We start from the raw sequence: 15,953 nt of genomic DNA on the forward strand, positions 1-15,953 counted from the left end.
CTGGATACCTGTACTTTTAGTACTGGTTTGTCTTACATGGAGATGGCCATCATTATAAAGTCCTAAGGTCTCCTATTAAACCTCCACGATCCTGTAGACTCCAAAGGGAACACAGAGGCCATGCCTCCAGTGATAAAATTGGTGTCCAAGTTACACTCCAACAAAAGTGAAACTGTCCAGCTGCCTTCATCTCACTTACTTCTAGGAATTCTAGGACTTTATAATCTTCAGCTGCTTTTTCTCAGATAAGCAATGGTTGCAAAAGAACACTCAGCAAACAAACACGTGGTTTGTTATCTCTGTAGTGTTTTGTTTGCATGAGAAAAATTGCAAATGCTGCTTTTCTTTGAAGTAATTCTGTGAGTTTCGGTTGGGCTTTGTGTGCCTAAAGTACCTTAAACCGTGGATGTGAGCAAGTCAAAACTTGCTGCAAACTTCTGATAGTAAATTCAAAAGAAATGTATCACTTTGATTCAAAATTTTTCCATTTACTCTATTTATTAATAAGACTTTCTAGTAAATAGCAGAATTTTTCAATGATCACATAATTTTTTGGTATTATGAGTGATTTCTCTTAAAGTACCTAAGGTAAAGAGAGGTTTAAACTTTTTTTTTTTTTTAAGAATTACCTTATATTTACATCCTCATGGCAGATTATTTGGTAGTGAACTACTGGTTCCATGTTTGTGTGGAACTTTTTTGTGCATGAAAAACTCTTCTCCTGCTCTGTGATCTAGAAAGGCAAATCCTACTAACACTGATCTGGGCAGGCGTGAAAATATTAATTACTAGTGTAAATGCAAAACCACACTTTTTCAAAGGACTTACAATACAGAAATGAGATAAATTAATGACATAATTCTTGACATATCAAATTTTGAGCTATTTTATAGGAAGAAATTTGTGTTATATACTAAATGGCAAATTACAAAACAAGAGTACATCTACTTAGACCACTTAGTTCCTTCAGTTTTAGAAGTTTCAGCCTCTTGCCTCATTATGGTTATAAAAGGACTTCAATAACCCAATTAATCTTTAAAGAGTCAACAATATTTTTTTTATTAATAATAAAAAATTCATACTGAAAAATATTATAATAGAATTTGTAGATCTTACTGCATTTTTGCACTTATCTGTGTGCGCAAACTAGTTACTGAAGTTTCTGTAAGACTTTATGGACATGAGTTCTCCTTTGAGAAATATCTGAGCTGGTATTTCCAGTTTGGAATCCAGTCCAGTTGGTTGTGCTGTCCTGAGAGGGGGAGAGGGGAGGATACATGCGATGGCAATTGGACTTGAGTGGTGTTTATGTTGGGTGTTGAGTCATAGCACTGCTCCATGGATGCCAGCATTTTAAGCAAGGGGAAGATTAAGGAACTGTTAGTAACATCAACACTACTATTCACCCCTCTGTTAGCAAGTACCCTACCAGGTACTCAGTAAGGATGTGCTCATACAGACATTGCAGTAGAATCACGTGCTGGAAAAGACTGTAGAAAATCATAGGTGGTAATTTCAGGTCTGATATGTAATTGTTGTCAAGTATCAAGGGAGAATGCTGTAGTTTTCACGTGGGCTACAGATTTTACTTCAAGGTAAGTGCAGGAAAGCTGATAAGCATCAATTAGATTAGCTGAAGTGACTACAAGAAGAAATGGCAGGCCTAAGCCCCCAAACTATCAAAACGTGAAGTTCATTAGTCCTGATGGGATACACTGAGGGGAGAACTGGAAAGCCAGTGAGGAAAAAGCAGCAGTACTCCCAGTGGAATTAATTCAGAACTGATATAGAGTTTTGCAGGTGAGAAACCTTTAGGTAAACTGGGGATGTCACTGTCTTTCAGTCACATAAAATAGCACTGAGAGGAAGGGTTCACCCACTTCATTTTAAGGTAGCAGTCCTAAGAGGAAGAACAATGAGTTTTCATTTAGATGGGATATTGGTACAAGCCTCCCTATCACATGGCATTTTTTTTCATGCCCTGACGCTTCTACCAGTAATTGTGGGTGCCCCTTGAAGGTGATCTATTTCAGGGAAAAAAGACTACAGTGTAGCTAAAATTATTCTTCACGTATTTCACTGAATAAACTTAAAGCAGTGGATATATTTAGGTTTCTTACTAATCTCTGTTGTTACTGTCCACAGGTATTGTCTTGAACAGACTTTCTATTTGTTGCAGCGGGGATTACTGCAACAAGTATATTTCAAACCAGGAGTCCCGTGGAAACCGAAGTAGATATGGACAGATTCGTGGTAGATGTTTCAGAGATGTTTATTTCTCCAGCCGCATGGCCGGGGCTCAGCTCAGGAACTCCCCGGTCACGGGACCCGAGGGTCCTTGGCCACCCCGGGGAACACAAACCAACCAATGGGAAATGAGGCTGACCAGAGGCAGGGAAACCCCGTGCCTGTGCCCTCAGGGCCCCTCTCCCAGGGCTCCATGGCAGGGGAGGGACCCCAACATCTCACCCGTTTTATTTTAATAAAAGGAGAATGAAAACAGCTGGATAAACATAACAAGAACAGTTTCAAGACAAAACAAGCCACCCTCCTGAGTCTTTAAATGTCCAAACAGATTCTCTGGAACATCTTAGGGCTGACAGAAGGGAGACAGAACTCTCCGGGCATGCTCTGTGGGGAAACTGAGGCAGGAGAGGGTTTAATTTCTTCCCTCCCCCTTTTCATCCCCCCCTCGGTACCGGAGAGGAATTGTAGGGAAATGGAATTGTATAGGGAAGCCATGGGGTGAAAAACGGATTAGGAATAAACTGGGGATAGGGCAAACTTAGGAAGGGGTTCATATTGGGTATAGGGTAAAAGGGGGAAGTAGGCTGTGGGTAGGGAAGTTGCTGGGATGGATATTGTTTATAATTTTGTGCATAACGGCTGCCTTTGACTGGAATACCCCCAGGCCCAGTAACATTTGCTGCTTGTAAACCCTTCTTTCCTTGCACTATATCAAACTGTACAACTTCCCCATCTCCTACACTTTGCAGGTAATTTTTAGGGTTATTCCTTTTAATGGCAGTTCTGTGGATGAATAAATCTTCGCCTGTATCATCTCGTGTTATAAATCCATAGTTGTTTTTGACATTGTACCATTTCACAGTTCCTGTGACTTTCGTGGCTATAACTCCTCCTATCACGTGCTTGTGTGTTCGTCGTGGCTGCTGGTCCCGCGTGGCCGCCGCCTCGCCGGCTCCGACGTCTCGGCCGGGCCCCCGCGCTGTGGCTGCTCCGCGCTCTCCCAGCAGCGCTGCTCCGGCGTGTCTGGGCTCTGCGCGGCCCCGCGTTGCCATCGCCGCTGGCTCCGTGCCCTGTGAGTGGTTCCGCTCTGCAAACTCCACGCTGCTTTGAGAGCGGCCCCGTTCCGGCTCGGCGCTGCGCTGCGCGGCTTCTCGTGTCGCTGTGGGAACCGCCGCTTCTCCCTCCACAGGGCTCTCCGAGCCGTGTGCTCAGAGCGGGCTGCCACGCCGATGCCGGTTCCTGGCTGCTCGTGGCCCACGGCACCCGCGGCGCCTGCGGCATCGCTCCCTCACTCGCGGTCGCGTGGCCGGGGACCCCGAGACAGGGATGGGGTCCGCGATAAGGCGCGCGCTCCCGAGGGGGCCGGGCGCATCCAGCACAGGCACCTCCGCCGGCATGGCTGCAGTCGTGTGCTCCCGGGATGGCGGCCGCGCGGCCTCAGCCATGGGATAAGTAGGATCCTCTGCTTTAGGGGTAATGGGACCGTTCAAATGCTCCTCAAGGGCTTCCCTGATTATAAGGTATGCACGGCAAGCTTCTCTTTGATCCCATGCTTTATCCCAGATCTCATCCCAGAAACACCCCTCACAAGATACAGGAGGTTCGATATCAAAAAGTAAGTCTCGAGAAATACAGGGGAACCTTTTGAAAAGCCAGATGAAAAAGTGTTCTAGATCTCCCAGTTGCATTACTTTTTTATTTTGTTGTTCAAGGATTTCTTTTACTTCTAGATACAATTTTCTCTGTGGCTCAGAGAGCTCCATTTCCCACGATTCTTCCATAGTCCAGAGAGAATATCCAAACCAAGATGAGAAGAGAGAGGTCTAGAGTGGTTATTTTACTCACGAATCTTCCTCAGGGATCGGTATCTTGCCCGCATTCTCCACCAGTTTGTTGCAGCGGGGATTACTGCAACAAGTATATTTCAAACCAGGAGTCCCGTGGAAACCGAAGTAGATATGGACAGATTCATGGTAGATGTTTCAGAGATGTTTATTTCTCCAGCCGCATGGCCGGGGCTCAGCTCAGGAACTCCCCGGTCACGGGACCCGAGGGTCCTTGGCCACCCCGGGGAACACAAACCAACCAATGGGAAATGAGGCTGACCAGAGGCAGGGAAACCCCGTGCCTGTGCCCTCAGGGCCCCTCTCCCAGGGCTCCATGGCAGGGGAGGGACCCCAACATCTATTTATCACAGGCCTTTAATATTTGGCAGAGATGATCTCTCCAGCTTCAGTATCCTCCAGTAAAACCCCTTAACAGGGCTATAAAAAGGTTTATAAATTGCTACTGGTGTTGCTGTGAGTAAAGGTCATCAGACAAACCCTGTGGTCACATGAGTGGACCCAACCACTAATGCAGCAAGACACGTTGTGGTAAGAGCATCAGACATCTGAGAGGAAATTATACTGTGTGTGTAGTGGATCTAGCAGGAGGTGCTGCATCATCCTATCCTGGCTCCTTCATACATCCTTGGACCTAACATTTCTCCTTCTTTGGAAGACATCATTCTCGTGTTGTCTATTAATCCCTTTCTCCCCTCTGCAAAAGCCTTCCTGTGTTCCCTTCTGATCTTGCCTCACCAAAAAGAGTAACCTGTGCTGCAGATCCTGACAATTCAGACTAAATTGTGCTGATTAATCCTGTTGGTGAAGGATGCTTATAACAATATATTCACTTTGCCTCTCTCTTCTTTTTTTTTAGTTGAAGCAATCTACTGAACAGGGCACACACAGTAGAACCAACCCCCCAACCAAACAAAGAAACAAACAAAAACAAATGTTAGGAAATACCAGATTCATGTATGTGGTGGGATTTTACCATATACAGTTTTTGTTTCCGAGATGAAGCAGCATTCTCTCCATGAGGCTGGCTGGGTGGAAGTCTGGCTGGACAAGTGGCTACAAAGGCAAGTGTAAATCCAACATTTCCAGAGTTCCAGTTCATAATAGTAAAAGAAGATTAATTACCAGCAAGATAAAAATATGGATTGAGGAGCAAGCTACACACAAGATGTGTAACGTGTACCTGTGGTGGTGTCCTAGGTGTACTTTCCAGATCACAGTGCTTCAGAGGAGTCGAGACCATACTCAAATTTCCTGAACAGGCCTGCTTGCAAGACCAATGTTAAGATGTGCACTTATATATATATATACATATATATATATATATACACACATATGAAAGCAACCAACCAGACAATAAAAAAAACACTTATCAGACCCAAACCAGGAAAATTTGAATTAACCTTCAATTTTCATTTTTATAGTGGTATTATGGAAATATATTTACCTTAGAGGTTTGTTCAGATGATACCATAACCTTCACATCTTTTTGTTATCTTAAGCTTTGAAGATGAAGGTGAGGCTGATCATGGAGTCAGGTACCTGTAGAATTTAGCACCTACAGATCTATGGTCTTCAGCATCACCTCTTCAACATCTACCACAAAAGACTTCAGCCTTATTTTCATAATGTGATGGAATTCATTCCCTTGAGTCAGAACACAAAAATCCTCCACTCACTGAAACACGTATTTGAAAAGTTGATATAATCAAAATAGAGAGATATATTCCTGAGAGCATCTAAGTTGTAAACACCTGTCAAATGGAGAAAGATGATAGTAAATTTTTAATATAATATCTCTATTTTTTTCTCAGAAATTGTTAATCAAATACAGCCAGAGACTGCTTATGAAGCCAAGGAAGTCTTTTGGCTGCTTGTTTATACATCACCAGGGAATGAGTAAACTGCAGCAAAAATTAGTAATATCACATTGTGAGTTGGGTTTATTTTTCAATCTGTCATTAATTATGCATTCATTTATAAGAAAAATAAATTGAATCTTCACTTATATTTTTAGCATGACATTTTAATTAGATGAAAATGAGAATAAGTGGGGATAACTAATTAGAAAAAATCAGCATAATGGAAAAGAGTCATTAAAAGAAAGGCACAAATATCCAAAACAGTAAATCTGTAGCTAGATGTTAGTGCCCAGATTTACTGATGTGAAGTATGCAAAATGACTGCATCAATTAGAAACTTGGACCAAAACAGATTTTTTTTTGCCATTTGGAAGGAGTAAACAATTAATTCAGGAATTAAAATAAGCCCTTGAAACTTAGAGACTGCAGAGAAAATTTTCGGAAGACTGTGAACCATCTTTTTCCAGCTGCAGCCATTTTCCTTAGGCTGAAAAATTAAAGGGAGGGGGAGGGGAGAAGCTTTCTTGCAAGAAAGGAAAGGAGAGCTAACAAAAATATTTCTCAAAGAAAAAAATTAGTGTTCAGCAGGAAAAATAAATTTTAGTACAAGACAACTGGAAAGAAATGTTATAAAATAAAACATGAGGTATTAGCCTCACATTTCTTGCCTAATTTTGCTTCTGTCATGGAAAAGAATAACACTCTTGTTGTTCCTAATTGATATTCTGTGATGGTATACAACACAGTATTTTGGTTCTGCTGTTTCATTTGCAATGAGAGAGGAAATAAGAGTGATTTTTCAAGAAAAACAGATTTCAGTCTCATTTAGAGAAGTCTGAATAACTCATGAAAAACAAATTCCAAACCTATTTGATCAAACTAAGATGTATATTCAACATATAATTCCTAAACCAAATCAGTCATTTCTGAAACATAATTATGGTACTATAAACCTAGAAAAGGTGTGTAAGGAGCAAACATGTGCATGGATAGGTATTAAAAGGTGAAAATGACTGGGTATTCACAGATGTTTGCACAACAAAGCTAACATTGAAATGAGACCTAATGATAGTATATGGAGAGTTGTCACATCACCAAGTTCAGACCTGACAGAAACCAAACATTTTTTCTAGCAGAACATTTTTTCTGGGAAACATGACAAATATTTCATTGCTCAGTTTCTCATGCTTTTCTTTCTCTTAACTTTTATTTCTTTTCAGACCACACCCCAAACTCCAATACCTGGGTGCTCCTGAGGACTCTGCTTCTGAGATTTTGCACATGACATGATTTCATACATAACAATTCCATAATGCAAGTGTCCAATGCATAGATTCATGTGAAATACATTTTCTGTATCTGACAGCCACCTGCTGATATTATACAGCAAACATAAACATGACTAAGTGTTGCAAAGGTCACCAAATTTGGGACCATAAAAAAATCCCTGAGGGACACAACTGGGCAGCAATTTCAAGACAGGGATTTCTAGTCCATTGTCCCAAGTCATCAAAAAATTGTGCCTTGGATTATCAAAAGGGTGCAAGAGAAATACATGTTTAGTTTTAAATAGGTTTGAAAGGAATTCATTTAGCTCCTAGGTATTCCTATCAAACAAGAACCTCTGAGGACTCATTGATTTCACAAGAAAAAGAGTCCAGCTTCCCAAATATTCCTGGCCTGCTCCGAAGTGCTGTTTCCTCAAATGAGTATCACATGACCTGACTCATCTTGAGTCTTGTGTAATTGTCGCATTTGACTCTCATCAAGAGGACAAGAATAGCTTTTATCGATAAAAAGGTATGCCTCCCTCAGCCTCCCATCTGGTTGTCTGTCCTGCTCTCACGCTGTTTTCCAGTATAACCTGTCTTTGTCTCCTCCCTGCCTGCACTGTCACTTGGGTCATGCTCTGTGGTCTTTGCAGGGAGCCACAATATGATCCTTACTTATGGGGGATAGCTTACCATGGGGAACTATCCAGCAGAAGAGCCTGGGGAAATGTGATCCACCTTTTTTCTGCTGTTTGGGTGGTGAAGGGAGCTGCTGTGCTCCCTAGGAACAGAGGTTGCCCTTTCCAGAGTGATGAGACTTGTTGGAGATGCTTAGGAGTGTCATCAACATAGATACCAGAAAGTCTTACACTGTAGCTTAGATTTAAATGAAAGACCACGGGTAGGGTTTTTTTCTCCTCTTTTTCTGCAGTAGCACAAACCTCTCTGCCGGCTCTTCTACACACACAAACACAGTCCACAGTTAAGCAAAACCGATCTTAAAATCTTGAAATCTTAAGCTTTTAAGAAGGAGAAGGCAAACCCCCTCTAGAACAGTGAACATAAGCAGACACAGTTTATAGAAGGCAGGTTTCTGAACTCTGTGATGTCCTCCTGAATTTCTATTGCATTTCCTTCCATGGAATTTAATTTAAAATGCTTAGCCTTGGACATGGAAAATTTGGATTCCTGTTCTGATTCTCTTTCTTTGAACAAGTACTTAAAAGTACTATAGTACTATAGCACTATAATTTATTTTGTCAAATCAGAGTACAGCAGGCTCTGATCCTGGGCTCTTACCATGCTTATACTTAAATCACACACCAAAATTCTTTGGCTTAGCCTTATCTGCAAAAATACTTGCAAGAAAATACTTAATATTCTTGTTCCACTCCTGCGAATGCTAACAGCATGGGTATAACACAGCTCTTTCCCTTTTTTTTCTTCCTTAGAGTCCAGAGGCCAACAGCTGGAAATAGGGAATTTACCTCACATTTTCCTCTGGAGTAAACGCTGGTGCTGGCTAATCTGAAAAAGTGAGGGTGGTGAAACTGCAGGCTCCTGTAGATTTGTAGATGAACACTAGATGATGCTATATAACTTTTCAATCTCCCTGTTACTTTCACATATAACTGAAATAGAAATTAAATAAAATCAGAAGACTGGACTAGAACATGTTTTCAATACACTGGCAAGTATGCACATATGCCAAATCATATCACTGAAGTAATAAATCTGCACTTCTCTCCCAGTCAGCTGTCTCCATCTCAACTGACAGATGCAAAGAGAAGGTACATCTGATTTTAGGGCTCCTTGTGCCAGACATTGTGGCAATGTGCTACAGAATGGTTTTAAACAAATGCTTAATATCAATGACTCTTTCCAAATGCTTTGCCAAAAAAATGGCAAAAGAAAAGCTTTGCCCAGCAGTTTTTACTCTGGACCTCTTTTGCTGCAGTCAGGATCATTCCTTAAACTGGCATAAACATCACATGCTGTACTCGGACTAAATTAGCTTGGTTTTGTTCCAGATGAAACTTGTGCTACCAGGTAATGTGGTAGTGTACAAAAAAAGCCTTTGGCTCAGAGAAAAAGCTTTGGAGTCATTCTGACTTCTGGTTTTCCTGTAAGAAATATCTCCTCTGATCTCGATGACCCTTGTGTGTATGATGTCCTTAAGACACCATTCAAACACTAACCAAGTGGTGAATCCATATCTCAGGGTGGATATAGTTACAGATACAAACAAGTCCCTGTTCAGATATGATGAGTCTTTCATAATTTGCAGAAATATTGAAGAGAAGAATCTCAAGTGTTGCTGTCTGGGAAGTGGACTAGCAGCTGCTCTTGGCCCAGGAAGGTATTGATCTATACAGGTTCCAGAACTCCTTGATCAGGGCACAGCACCCATGCTCACCGGGCAGCCTTGGAAATAGCTGTGCGGTGGTAATTTCACATCAGTGGTGCAGGTCACCATTATCTCAGTGCCTTGAATCAGACTGTTTGAAAGGGTAGCTGATGAGAGCACATGGGTTTGAGTTACACTTTAAACCTGCTTCAAGAAATAGTTTGATCCTTTGCCAAAGCTTTGATAGTAATTACAAGATGCACTCAGATTCCCAATGGCTCACATCCTGCAATGAGAGTGTCACCACAGCAGTCCTTGAAGAAGACACTTATTCTTAAAAGAGGGGTCAAGAACAGCTTTCACATGAGTCTTTTTGGGGGCTTTAATGGTAGTGAAGCCTTTGGAACTGGAGTTTTTGGTATTCAAGCTATTAAAAGTATGGTAAACAAAATGAAAGCTGAAATTTTACTTCAGCTCAGTTAAGCATCTTTAAAATTATGATGGATTAGTGGAAAGTAAATGGAAATGAAAAGTGGGTAAAAATGTGTTAGGATTTTTCCTTAAAAAAATTAACCCAGTCATCTTTGAGAGAAAGGACTTAACCTCCCTGAGTCAGTCTGTTACTCATATCTCATTCCAAAACTAGATCTGAAGGGTAGGAGAGGAAGACATGGCAGCAAATATTGTCATGACTTTAGAAGACTGTAACTGGAAGTCATAAGGTACATGGCCAGCATCAAACAGGAGATGGCATGCACTGCTTGGCTCTGTGCCCAAGCATCAGCAGCTCCACCTCAGCAGAGAAAGTCTTTCCAGTAACTACGAATTTCCTCTTGAAAGAAAGGCTTCATTGTAAAACTGGGAACATCTGCTTTGCTGCATTAAATGATTTTTATTTTCCTTATATTTTTTAAGTAATACAAGAATTTTGTAAATGCAAAGACAATTGTTGTTTTAATATAGTCCATTACTACAACTCATTATTATGATTCACAGAAGTTCTCAGGTTATATGAAGTATTTTAAGTGAACAGAACACTGGTTTTTTCTAGTCATGGCAGAAATAATCAGTGATTTGAAAATATATGTTTACTTTATAGCAGTTGGTTTAGTAAAGCTTCTATATTAAATCTGTCAGTTCTCAAATCAGTGTGAAGAATCCTGTTCCAGCTTAGAGGAGACAATGAGCAAAATGTCCAAGGAATCCTAACATTTGGGGATGGTCATTTTGATGACAATGTGAAATTAGCTATTGACCTTACTGGAACCAAGATTTAGTCCCAGAAGATTTAAAGAAATATCTCTGTATAATGAGGATTTGTTGCTTCCTACACATGCCTCTTCTACAACTAGAAGACAACTTAGATTGTGGGAAAAGAGGCTGAGTTTGGAAAGAATGGATCACAGCTCTTTTGAGCAAGTATGGCTATATGACAGGGTAAGTTTATGTGCCTTCCTTGGACTTCCTCCCTCAATAATGAATGAAACCTGTGGGGCTTCCTGTCCTGTATATATGTCTCGTTAATAACTGATTAACTAGGCCAAACAGAAACATTTGGATTTATTGCTGACTTTGCTGGGATGGATACCAAGTTAACCTCACATACAGACTCAGAACAGAGGGAGAAGAAAGACTCACTCTGCAGCACCCTTTTCAACACAAAGCCATTACCTTAAGCTTAAGGATCAATTATGCTTCAATTATGGTCTCTTGCACCTCAGATCAATGAAGGATTATCTCAGATCTGTCCTGAAACATCCTGATTCTCTGTGGGCAGCAGCATCAGCTGTCCAGGGTTTACGTATTGCTATGGCAATGTGACCCAAAGCCTTGTTGCAGGACTCCAGTGTCACTGGCCCTGTCCTTTCTCCACAAAGCTTGATTGTTGTTTTTCTCATAATAGAATTACACCAGGGTAGATGTGCTGTGCTGAAAAACAGTACTCTGTGGGGACTCCAAACAAGATCAGGCTACCATCACTTTGTCTCAGCCACGCTTTCTGTGACATGCAAGGAGTGCAGAAAGGGGTAAGGGTGGAGGAGCCCAGCATCTCCCTGGAGCTGGCCCTCCAGGATTGAGGTCTCTTCTCTGTCCATTCCCCAACAGTCTGACACTACAACACACCAATACTGATTTCCCAGGCTCCTCCTTGGAAATACTCCTTCCTTGCCTCCACACCCTCTTCCTCCCCTGCACCAGCTCCATGGAATTGAAGAGGGGCTTCTTGATGGGGTAACTGCAGGTAAAGTCGCCATAGAAACAGGGACTCTGGCCTCATTCGCACAGCGAGCGGCTCTCCCGCAGCCCGGAGAGAGCACAGAAGCTGCTGCAGGTTCAGCCACAGCTGATCGACGCTGTCTGGCATTTAAAACCATGTAAAGCAATGTCAGCATACACAGGGGAAGAGATTTGGAGAAAATAATTTTCTCGCTTGCTCTTTAAATCTGAATCAAAATTTGGTCCCTGAGTCAAAAGCCTTGCAACAAACCTGTCATGTGTACTTCTCAATACACCTACAGAGCTTTTTCTGTGCACATGCACCAGCTGGAAAACATGATATCCCAATTTTATTGTTTTGATGTGTGCCAGAGTCCTCTAATTTCGCCGAAAGTACCAGGGCATTATGTAAGAAGATTGGATATGATCCAGGGTGCAGATAACAGCATAACAGGCCTGATAAGAAGCCCAGCAAATTGTTGAAGAAAGGATCTGATTCACTGTTGATTTTTTAATTTGCGACTTGCCTAAATACAGTGATTTCTCTGTAGGATTTGTAAGTGTAAATCAATAAATAAAATGTCCGGTCATCATACACAAAATCCATTAAGACACAGAAATGAAAAAACTTATTTTCAGAATTACTTATGTTGTCTCACAGGTGTTTAAGAGAAAAAAGGAACAAGATAAATTTGGTAACATTTTCAAAAGTTCCTAGTCCAAGAGTATCTCTGAAAATTGCATTAAGCTCACAAATGATATGTACAAAAATCCACTGATCCTGAAATGCAAGTTAGAGTGAAAAATTAACAGAGGAACTAAAGGCAAAATAAAAAGAGAGATTATCCATAAGAAGAGGACAAAAAGGCAGAGAGCGATTCAGGAGGTATCACATGTGAAGAAGCAACTAGTTATCTAACATCAGATCTTGGAAAATCTAGGTTGAATTTTGCATCTGGAAGCTTTTGTGTATGGTAATGTGAGGCCACCTGGAAGTCAGAGAAGAAAGATACAGTCCCAGCCTAAACAATTATACACATCCATAAGTTATCAAAACAAGCATCCCAAATTAACAGGGAGGAAATAAAAATTTAATTAACATTAAATGAGGAATGAATAAAAACATAAAACACTCTCAAGCCTCTCAGCTAACAAAATGCAGACTGTTTATTCACCTGTTTCCTCCCTGCCTTTCCACAATAAGGACCTAAGTCCCCTAGCATTCAAAAGGAATTGGGCATTCTAGTGCCACAGATAAATGAAGAAAAATCACCTACTGTGGAGACCCCTAAAAAGTATGTATTTTGTTAGTCACCAGATGTATGAGACTGGGATGAGCCTGCTTCTCCCAGAGTCTCTTTAGGCACAGAGGAAGGTATATGCAAGCTCCCTAGGATGCTAGAACCACTGTTTTCACTTGCTTTAAGCTGTCATGGAGCACGATGGGGTAAGCAGCTCTGAAGTCTGCTCAAGAAAGTCACAATGAGAACTTTAAAGATTAGGATAGACAATAAAACCTTCATCTTGGTTGTGGGTCACCTCTTGGTGTGATGCACAGGTTGTGGCACAACCTCCCTGTCAGGAGGAAGCAGGCAGACCCCAAAGTACAGCCTGCTCATGACAAACTTCTTTTAAGACCATCCATTTCAACTCTGAGATCACCTGCAATAAAAGTATTTTATATTTGAAATCTCTTCCTGGAAAAGGCTGTTTGAATGTACTGGTACTGTATTAGTGTCCAAAGAAATATCGTTTACCTTCAGCAGCCAGCGAGTATACTATATAAACTGCTATGAGACAGGGTACAAGATTGATTAATCTAGAGGAATTCCATATTTTGGCTTTCATTCACACAGTTTTAGCAATAAAATTTTCTCTACTGTTCCTCTACCATTAGCCTCATTAAGTAATCAATGAGGTTTAGGTACTAATGCAATATATAGACTATGCAGATATATGCATGTATGATAGGATTTATGCAAGTTTGGTGTAATCGTATCCTCTGAAGAGAGTATGAGAAAGTAGAGTGGCAGCAAACACGGCAATACAGAGACCTTTTTCAGTGTCTTAAGTTCAAAATTGATATAGTTTTTTTTTACTCGTTCTAGCAATATAAGGTATAGCAATTACAGGAGAGACAGAGACAGAAATTTTTTTATCATTAGAAATGGTTGAACAGCACTGGCCTGTTTCAAGGCATGTTCAGTTCTGTCATTATCTCTGAACAATAAGTACAATTCATTGCTGCAGGAATAAAAACCAGGATTATGAAACTTCCTGAAGCCTTTGTAAAGGCTGAATGAAATTTGTGATAGCAAAATTAGAACTAAGCCTTTATTTTAAAAGAATTTAGTTATTAAAAGCAACAGACCTAATTTAATCTAGTTTTATTTTCCACTGGAGGAACCAAAGATCCCTCCAATTTTCATTAAAATTTCAATTTTTTTGTGCCTTCTTACAATCTTGTGAGTCTGAGAATCCAGTGAGGTGTTAGAACCTAAGGGTTAAACCAAGAGAGGTATGACACAGTGCATGAGATCCTGGCTTCCTGAAAAGGGATATAGGTGATCCCTTGGATAAGAAAGCTGAAGCTGCTTCCTTTACATAGCAGCAAAAGCAACATGACCTACTTCTCCCATTGAGATGAACTGCCAGGGAGGGTGCAGATGGCATTGCTGTACCTTTGGTGGGGCATCCTGTCCCCTTGGTAGTTAGGGTCTGTTGATGAACAGAAGGTGCAGCCTCAATGTGCTGTGCTATAGCTGTCTCTGGCTGAGAAGCAGCTGTTAAGGAGGAAGAAAAAGGAGGCAAAAAATGACAATCAGACCACCAAGATTTTATATAATGATCTGGCTAAATGTGTATGCCAAACTATGCCTCTTTTAACAAATTATTTGGTGCTGTTATTTCTGTTCTATTGAATTGTATGAACTTGAAATATTTGGGGTTTATCTTTGTTCTTTCAGCCAAGTTTTATTCCTACCTAACATCAAGGTTTCTTCTTTTTGAAATATGATGATTTGGAGCTGTACAATTCTGCTATGCAATACATCTGGAAAGCTTTTCCATTTCCAAGTAAATAAGAAAAGAGAACTGTTGTAATGTCTTCATTGTTTGTTCTCAAATTACCTCATGGGGTGCTTACTCAACATATTAGAAATTCGTAAATGAAAGTCTCAAACTTACCTGGTTTTTTTTATGGACAGAGAAAATGGGCCCTGGACTGGGATATAATTAGTTGTGTCCAGCACATCCTCCTGGGCGGAGAGATAAACTGCAGCCTCTGCCAGCTGGGGCAGTGCCAGCACCATGAATTAGCACAGCATGCTCCAGAAGCTTCTCTTTCTGCACCAGCATAACCCAGCATATTCCCAAGAGGGCAGAGGAGGTGAGTAAGCAAGTGGTGAAAGTACAGCAATTGCAAGCCACCCAGGCATTCTCCTGGAAAAGCATCCTCTCCAAGCCACTTCTGAAATCTGTTATTAAAGTATTCTCTGCTGAAAGCTAGGAGGTCATGCTTCGGTCACACTTTTAAAGTGCTATGTAAAGGGATTCTCTTCTTAACTTAGGAAAAGAAACTTACATGACTTAAACTGAAACTCTGCTTGGAGGAGAAATTCTTCCTCTCCTTTCTCTTCCTCTACTTTCATCTCTTGCATAACTTCATACAACTTAATGCAGTTGTAGGCTGAACACAAAAAGTGTCTCCACATGAGCAAGGAATAATGGGGACTAGAAAACAAGGTATCCACAGCTCTAATTTGAGTCAAAACACTTTTAGCTATTGAAGGCAAAAAAGTCATGAAAAAGTCATAGGTATGCTCTACCAGGGTGCAGCAGGTTGCCAGTGCTCTGCACAAAAATAAATCTAAGGCTGAAGAATGAAATAGAAATGAAGAAAACAAAAGAACATGGAAAAGAGAGAGAGACAAAGCTAGAGGGTGATACGAACAGGATAAGAATTGTCATACAGAGCCAGATCAAAGATATTTTAGCTTACTGATAGGTGTCTGACTGTGGTCAATAGTAGGTGATGGAAGAAAATGCAAAAACACATACCAATACCTCTCCCAGACCATCTCCCAGATCAAAAAAATAGTCAGAGGAGAGGTGGGTTTTGAGCATATTTTCCCTCTGTCTCAAATTAATTTTTTTTCCATTACTT

Source organism: Coloeus monedula (genome assembly GCF_965178545.1).
Source record: "Coloeus monedula genome assembly, chromosome: 2".
In the NCBI taxonomy this organism is placed as follows: domain Eukaryota; kingdom Metazoa; phylum Chordata; class Aves; order Passeriformes; family Corvidae; genus Coloeus; species Coloeus monedula.